Source organism: Triticum dicoccoides, chromosome 7B, assembly GCF_002162155.2.
Source record: "Triticum dicoccoides isolate Atlit2015 ecotype Zavitan chromosome 7B, WEW_v2.0, whole genome shotgun sequence".
Taxonomy (NCBI): domain Eukaryota; kingdom Viridiplantae; phylum Streptophyta; class Magnoliopsida; order Poales; family Poaceae; genus Triticum; species Triticum dicoccoides.
The window spans coordinates 30,175,676-30,184,419 of NC_041393.1; positions in this window are offsets into that span (position 1 = coordinate 30,175,676).

The following is an 8,744-nucleotide window of genomic DNA, read 5'->3' on the forward strand; positions in this document are numbered from 1 at the left end:
GGCGGTGGCGCAGGCCCGTAATTCTTTCCAAATCCCGCTTTCCCAATTTCGATGGCACAGGAGTTGAACTGGACCTCGTGATCAGTTTATCAAAAAAAGGACCTCGTGATCAGTACTACCGACCTAGGACACCACGACACTGTGCCAATTCCCCAAAAAAAAAACGACTGTGCCAATTTACTTTTTTTTTTCTTTTTCTTCTTTTTACTGTTCGTGGTTCATGTATTCGTTTTTTTTTGTTTTTTTTATTTTTTAATTGAACCTTCTAAAATTCAAGAAATTTTTCTTGAAATTTGTGAACTTTTTTCAAAACTAATGAAAAAAATTAAAATTCAATGAATTATTTTTCAAAATTGATGAACTTATTTCAAATTTGATAAACTTTTGTTAAATTCGATGAAATTCTGTTAAATCCGTGAACTTTCTCAAACTCATGATCATTGTCATATTTTTGAACTTTTCATTAAATTAGTGAACTTTTTTTCAATTCCATGAACTTTTTAAAATCCGTGAACTTATTTGAATACATGAACTTTTTTTCTAATTCGTAAACTTTTTTTGCACTGCTAACTTTTTTATGCATGTTCCTGAACTTTCAAAAATTGTTCACATTTTTCAATTATGTTTTCAAATAATTCAAAAAACTGAGCGAGGTATTCTACAATAAATAGCACGGCTACGCTGATTCCTAAAGTAATTCGCGTAGCAGTGAGTCACTAGCATCTAGTAGGTGTAGCAATTCTCAAAAAAAATCTAGTAGGTGTAGCAATTCTCAAAAAAAATCTAGCAGGTGTAGCAGTTAGCCAAACTCGAAGACGGGTGTAGGCCTTACACTTGTCTAGTTAGCCAAACTTTTAACCAGTTTTTTTCATAAGGAACCAAAGAAAATCACAGGGAACATCTAACTACGATTGTAGGATGTACATAGAGCATTTGTTTACTGTATGGACTGTGATATGTATAGCATAGATGCAAATTTTTGAAAAATCAAATATTTTCTAGTTAACACAAGTTCTAATATATAAAAAACTAGTTTTGTCATGTTTCATACAACAAAAGCTTCATTTGCATATAAGTTTGCAAATCAAATGGCCACACATCTAAAGACATGAACATGATTACTTCACCAACTAAGAGTAATGGCGGTAGCTAGTTCATGCCTAAACAGATCCATGTTAGGAGCGCTTTCCGCCGATGTTGAAGCATCCGATGCATTTGGCGGAGTAACGTACTTCTTGTATCTATCTGGAATAGTTGGAACATATTCTGGATCCCTCTCACACCGAAGAAAGTGGAGATCCTCTATGTCATGGAGGCGGACGTAGTTATGTTGTGTCATAGTAGCCGCAACAATCATCTATTGTGTGTTAATCGAGTAGTTTGGCATCTTAAGCAAGATTTGTCGTTTCGTCATCTAGACACCAAAGGATCTAAAAGCATGTTATATTCAACGGTTTATTTGTAAAACTTATTCAGAAATAAGTGATGTCGGTGATACAAACATTAAAGTATCATAACTTATTTCAGCCCCGCCTCCAATGGCCTTTAGCCTGTGGAAGTGCAGAGGATCTCGGCCCCCCACCGGCGGGAGGGACCCCGTTCTCGTTTTTGCTAGGTCGAACGTCTTGGTTGGGGCTATGTGGCGGCGGTGATGTCCCTCGGTAGCAATAATGTCTCCCACGTCCTATCCCCGTCCTGATGATGCGAATAGCGTTGTCGGAGGATGTGTGGAGTTGTATCTCTGTCGGATCTCATGGGATTCGATCGGTGCCGGTCTTCGGTGGATCTATTTGGATCCAATTTTTATTCGTCTTCGTTTGTGTGGTTCCAGGTTTGATCTTTCCGATCTACAACTGACTTCATCGGCGATGGTTGCTGCTCTGGTGTGTTGGTCCTTTGGGGCCTTAGTACGACAACTTCCCGACTGTCTACTACAACAAGGTTTGCCCGGCTCCGGTGATGGAGGGGTGATGACGGCGGCGCGTCTTCGGCTCGCTCTAGTGCTTGTAGTCGTCGCTAGGTGGTCCATAGACCTGGTTGTAATTTTTATTACCTCTTGTGTCCTCTTTACTTCCATGATTGATGAATAAATTGGAAATTTCTCTCGTACAAAAAAGTATCACTACTTATTTCAACTATATTCAAAAATCATTGAGGCTATATAAAGCTTCCTTCTGCTCTAAGATTTCATGCCCTGGATTTGTGCGGTGATAGCAATATGCGTGAACCAATATGACACTGAGGAACTTTTTAGTTTATATGATGGAAGTGTATGAGAGTGTATTTGCCTAATTATTATTCCCTCCAATCCATATGAGTTGTCTCCCAAACACATGTGTATCTAGCACTAAAATACTCCCTTCGTCCGGAAATACTTGTCTTAAAAATGGATAAAATGGATGTATCTATAACTAAAATAAGTCTAGATACAACTATTTTGAGGACAAGTATTTCCGGACGGAGGGAGTACTTCCAGATACATTAGTTTGTGTGACAAGTAATATGGATGGGAGGAAGTATTTTTTTTTTGTTTCAAAGGTATGCTTGCTCATCTGTATCTCTTCATTTTGCTTCTAGGTTTGCTTCCTTTATTTCTTTTCATCGTTCGATTTCATTGCTTATAGTTTGAGCTTGGTCACAAAGATAGGGGTACAAAGGCATTCCTCCATTATTTAGTTTTTTAGGCTTTCCATTCTTTAGCTCAGATCATACTCTCTAATATATGCCGAAAGTATGATCAACAAATGTCAAAGTAACATAATGTTTTCAAATTGCCAAGATATGCATAAGACTTTGTAATAAGAGCTACAATATATATTTAGCTGTTTACTTCATTTGAAGAATTCACTTCATGACAGGACATGGTGCGCTATAGAGGCTTGTTGTATGATTTTTTTACCTTGCTTTGCAGATTGATATATCATGAACCGTTAAGGGAAACACTTCCTATCAGCCGTCATACAGAAAGCATTCGTCAGACTAGTCAAGAACCGTAGATGTGTTTTTCATCTCACGGTTGAGGTTGCTTCCAAAATCCGTCCGGTTGTTTCAAAACCAGGCCGATTATTAAGCCACCTCTCATGGGCCCGTTTATCACGCATTAATCTCTCCAGCGTCCAGCCCCAAACTCAGCAAACCTATTCCCGTCTCGCCCGCTCCAATCGTCTCCATCGCCGAGCTCGCCACTGCCCCGCCATTGCCGATTTCTTCGCCAAGAACCTGCCGTCTGCGCTGCGCCCGTGAGTTTCCCCTTGCCGGTGTGCCGTCTTGTTCGGTGGTCGCGCTCGACATTATCCACTGCGAGCGACGCGAGCACGAGCGAGCTCCCAACCCTCTGCCTAGTGATCTCCACCAGGTTCGCCCCATGCCCTCCGGTCTAGCGCGCGGATCGTCGTGCCGGTTATGGTTTGAAGCCAACACGCTAGGAAGGTTTGCAGGATTCAGCGCCTTCCCTCTGTAGGCAGCAACATCCCAATCTTGACGGTAAAATTAGTTGCCATTACAATTTCAATTTTTCAGGCCCATATACGATTACATTTATTCCGAAAGTACCAATTTTTTCCAGTGAAATTGTTGTCCTAGATAACAAAATTGTGCTCCCACAAACTGGCAGCAAGTGTTGATTATTCCGATTCTTCAACAATACATGCTTCCACTCTGCTGAAATTATTTGCTGCTGCATGGATATGATGCTTCCAAATTTCCATGCTTCAGATGTGTCATATACATGTGCTTCTTCACGGTGTGCAGTTTGCTTCATATGCTTCAGAGTTGTGCTCCTTCAGTGTGTAAAGTTTGCTTCATGTACTACTTCATACATGTGATTCTACACTCTTCGGTTTGCTTCATTAATTCCATGCTTCGTGTTGTTTTGTTGTCGTCTTGTTTGTATCAGGGGGAGGAGCGGAAGAGGATGCTTTCTAGACGGGGAACATGACATGGTGGTCAATGGGTGCATGGCGTGAAGCATGAAATCGAGCATCTCGATTTCCTTTATTCTTTTCATCAGCTAGGAAACAAACTAACATGGTGCACACTCCGTGGGTGCATGTCGGGAGCTCATAGCTCCTCACCGGACCTGCTGATTTGGAGGTCGCCAAGGCTAGGTTGGACGCAGTGCATGGAGCAAAGCGAGAGACACAGGGAAGGGACTGCAACAACGGTACGACAAAGTAGCTAGGCAGGAGGCGTACATGCTTCCTTACATGGATTCCTAGCTTGCTTCATCAGTATTGTATTGTACATGTAGTACGAGTTGTTGCTTCATACCTTCTATTCTTTTGCATCATGCCTAAAGGTTGTATGTTTCATAGGTGCGCAAGAAAAAATAATATTAATCTTGATTCTGGAAAACACACTCATGTACTGACTACCATTCCAAATTTGAAGCATCCAATAGTGCTTTTTGAAGCAATGTTGGTACAACCAGGAAGCATCTAATATGCAGGGGACAAAATGTTTTCTAGGGGGGAAATGTTTAGTTGATCTATATGGATGGATCCAATAGATCTTTGTAGAAAATTTTGATGATTTGCAGTATTGGAAGAATGGCTCATACGATGGAATCAAATTAAGCAAGTATTTATGGTGTATGTGGGACATATGACAAAACAAATCCGATCCGCATCGGAAGCACATTAGAAGAAAATTTTATTTTTATATTTTTTAGATAAATAAGAGAAAAATATGGAACAAAAAAGTTAAGAACAAATGGATCTAAAATTGTGTGGTTACATGATTTTAGGCTCTAGTTATGGTAGGAAGCACACTTTTTTTCTTTCGAGAACAAGTAGGAAGCAAACTCAAAGCACGTGATTATAGGCTGCAGTTTTTTTTTAGGGAAAAAGCAAAGCTTTTATAACTTAACGGTGCTTAGGCAAATCGCCCATCGCACAGACAGCCACATTGGCTGGAAAATCGGACTCCCACAATACACTGGTCTGGTTCACACGCACGACCCATATAGCAAGTTCGTGTGCAACATTATTGGCAGTACGCCTACAAAAGGAAATAACATGTTTCGAAAACCAAAGCTTGAGCTGAAGCTTGATGTCTTCAATGACAGCTGAATATGCGGATGAGTCAACTCTCCCTAAGTCCAGCGCCTCGGAGAGGAGCTGCGAGTCTGTTTCAAACACGACGCGTAGGCTGCAATCTTTTTTCTTTTGAGGAAAGGCCATCATGGCTAGCTTTATTGATTTCAAATAGGAATTACATCGTCTATGAGTTTGGAAACAAGACAAGCCGGGGGCTCATCAGTCCATGAACTACAAATCTTATTAACAAAACGGTAACTAGCTAGCACATGCGCCGCTTGATTCGAAGAACGAGCACAATATTTAAAGATAACCTTCCCAATTGACAAAGACACGTCAACGCATTCCGCAAATACTGCTGCAGCCGAATCCCACCATTCTGTCTGTCCCGAGCAATAGTCAATAACAATTGAAGAATCTGACTCTGCCTCCACCCTGTTGAATCCTAATGAGCTTGCAAAGATCAATCCATCTCTCATCGCCATAGCTTCCGAGGTAACTACATCAGATGCATACTGAATATATTTGCACTGAGCTGCCAAAAAATTACCCTTCTCATCTCTAAGGATTGCCGCCGATGCTCCAGCACCCTCATCCGCATAGAAGGAGGCATCTACATTTAACTAAACAAATTTTGGACTGGGTTTCAACCATCTTTGTTCATTTGTCACCCTGTTCTTCTCATTTGCTTGATGAAAATTGTTCGCAATTGCTAGGACAGACATAGGCCATCTCATTGGCGGGGGTGTTGCTCCATCATGAGTGTGTTGGCGACGAGTCCACCAGAGGTACCAACTACCAACATCAAGAATTTGTTTAATATCCAAGTTTGGCTTTATTGGAACTGGCTTATCCTCTGCCAACAGTAAATGCTCCAATATTACCGAACCGGAGCGATCCACCGTTGCAGCTTCGTCAAGAATTTCCAATATGCCCAGGCCTCTCCAAAGTTCTCTGGCCGTGAAACATTCAAAAAGAAGATGTTTTATATCCTCAGCAGCTCCATGACAAACCGGACAAGCACCATCCGATCCCACATGCCTGTTCATCAGTATGGATTTTAGAGGGATGATTCCATGAAGAGCACGCCAGCAAAATATCAAAACTTTATGTGGTATATTTAGTTTCCAGAGTCTAGTCCACACTTCCGGAGCTTGGGATTGCCTTGGGCGTTCAACCATGTTTGTGTGTGTCCCAAAAGTCCGATACCACTGTATTTTGTACGCCGATCGTACAGTGAATATCCCTCTGCGGTCAGGATGCCACGCAATAAAATCGTCAAATGCATTGTGACTCAGCGGTATTTGCATAATTCGCCTAACGTCCACTGGATTCAGAATTGTTCGAAGCAGTGCTTCATCCCATGTCCCTGATATAGGATCGATTAAGTCACTAACAAAATTGAGCAGAGTATGACCACGACCTGAAATAACCTTCCTATCCGGGCTCCCTGAGATCCATGGATCAGTCCATATATTGACCTTCTCACCGTTTCCAATCCTCCAAATGTATCCCAATTTGAAAGTTTCCAATCCTTTCATGATACTTTGCCAAGTGAAGGAGGATCCAGTTTTCAATGTAGCATGGAGCAGACTACGATTAGGAAAATATTTCGCTTTTAGTACCCTCGCACAAAGAGACTCTAGATTGGTTATGAGACGCCAGCATTGTTTTGATAGCATAGCAAGATTAAAGGAGTGGAGATCCCTAAAGCCCATCCCTCCTTCATTTTTTGGGTAACAAAGCTTCCACCAGGTGTACCAATGCATTCTTTTGTGGTCCTCGTCATCACCCCACCAGAATTGGGCAATCAAATCGGTGATGTCTTTACAGACCCCTTTAGGTAGGCTAAACACTGACATAGCAAACACCGGGATAGCTTGGGCCACCGCCTTAATAAGAATCTCTTTACCCCCTATAGATAATTGCTTTTCCATCCATCCCTTTAGTCTCTCTTTGATTCTTTCATAAAAATGTTTGAAACAATCGCTTCTATCAGCCCCCCACCATTGCCGGCAGCCCCAGATACTTGTCAGACAATGCTTCAGTATCAATATGTAATTCCTGACAAATCTCAGTCCTTGATGTGGCCGGAGTGTTAGGACTAAAAAATACACTTGATTTTGGCAGACTCACCATTTGTCCCGAGCTATGACAGTAGGTATCTAGAACATGCTGTAAGGAAGCTGCATTTAAAACATCTGCTTTCATAAGAATAAGAGAATCGTCAGCGAATAAAAGGTGTGATACTGACGGTGCATTTCTACACACTCTAATTCCCTCTATGCCACCAGCTTCTTCTTCATACTGCAGTAAACTAGAAAGACCTTCTGCACATAAGAGAAATAGATAGGGAGAAAGGGGGTCCCCCTGCCTAATACCTCTCGTTGGAGTAAATGAATCTGTCTCTTGAGAGTTGAACCTTACTTTATATCTCACAGAGCTCACACATGCCATCATCATCTCAACCCACTGATTATCGAAACCGAGTGTGAGCATCATATCACGCAGAAAAGACCATTCCACCCTATCATAAGCTTTGTGCATATCAAGCTTGACTGCACACAATCCCGTCTGTCCAGCTCTTTTATTCTTGATTTTGTGCACACATTCATATGCAATCAAGATGTTATCAGTAATCATCCGTCCTGGCACAAAAGCACTTTGTGTAGGGGAAATAATCTCTGGCAGGATACTTTTCAGTCTTTGAGCTAGCATCTTAGAAATTATTTTGTATAACACATTGCAAAGGCTAATAGGGCGAAATTGTGTTACCAGTTCTGGAGAATCTATCTTGGGTATCATGACAACAGTGGTGTCATTCCATTCAGCAGGTATCTGTTTGGAGTTGATAGCAGCTAGTACTTCCAGGGTTATTTCTTCTCCAATTAAGTTCCAGTATCTTTTAAAGAATACCGCGTGTAGTCCATCTGGTCCCGGGGCCTTGAAGTCTCCTATACTGAATACTGCTTTCTTTACATCATCAGCCGTAAAAGGCGCCATTAGAAAGTTATTCATTTGGTCAGAAACTTTGCGTTGGACCTTTTGCAATAAGGCCGGATCTGTATGCTGCACTTCTGAACTAAACAAGTGAGAGAAATAATTAAGAATGTGATTATTCAGCTCGGGCATTCCCTCCAGCCAATTACCCTCATCATCCTTTAACCGTTTCACAAAATTCTTTTTTCTTCTCGCCGAGGCAAAAGCCTGGAAGAAACCTGTGTTGCGATCTCCGTACTTCAACCAGTTTGCTCTTGATCTTTGCATAACCTGAATCTCCTCAAGTTCCAAGAGGTATTCTATCAGTTCCGCTAATTCTTTTCTTCTTTCTTCACTAGCATCGTCCATTGGTCCTGACATAATTTTCTCAAGGTCTTTTTGCGCTTTCCAAAGCCGCTTCTTTGGTTTCTTGAGGACCCTCTGGTCCCAGTCATGAAATAGGGCGTGCATCTTGTTTAGTTTATCTATACTTCTATACTTCTATATCTATACTACTATTAAAAGAGCAAACATGAATTAGTCTAAATCCACCAAACTTAGTGTACACAAGAAAACCAGCACCCTTAGATCTAACCCACTTAATTATATCTAAGAGCCCGTATTACTCCGGTGGTCTGCCATTAAAACGAATGGAGGAGATTAAATGTTCTCCAGTCTGCCACCAACGTACGGTCCAGGCATGCCCACTAATCCGCTCACGACGTCGTA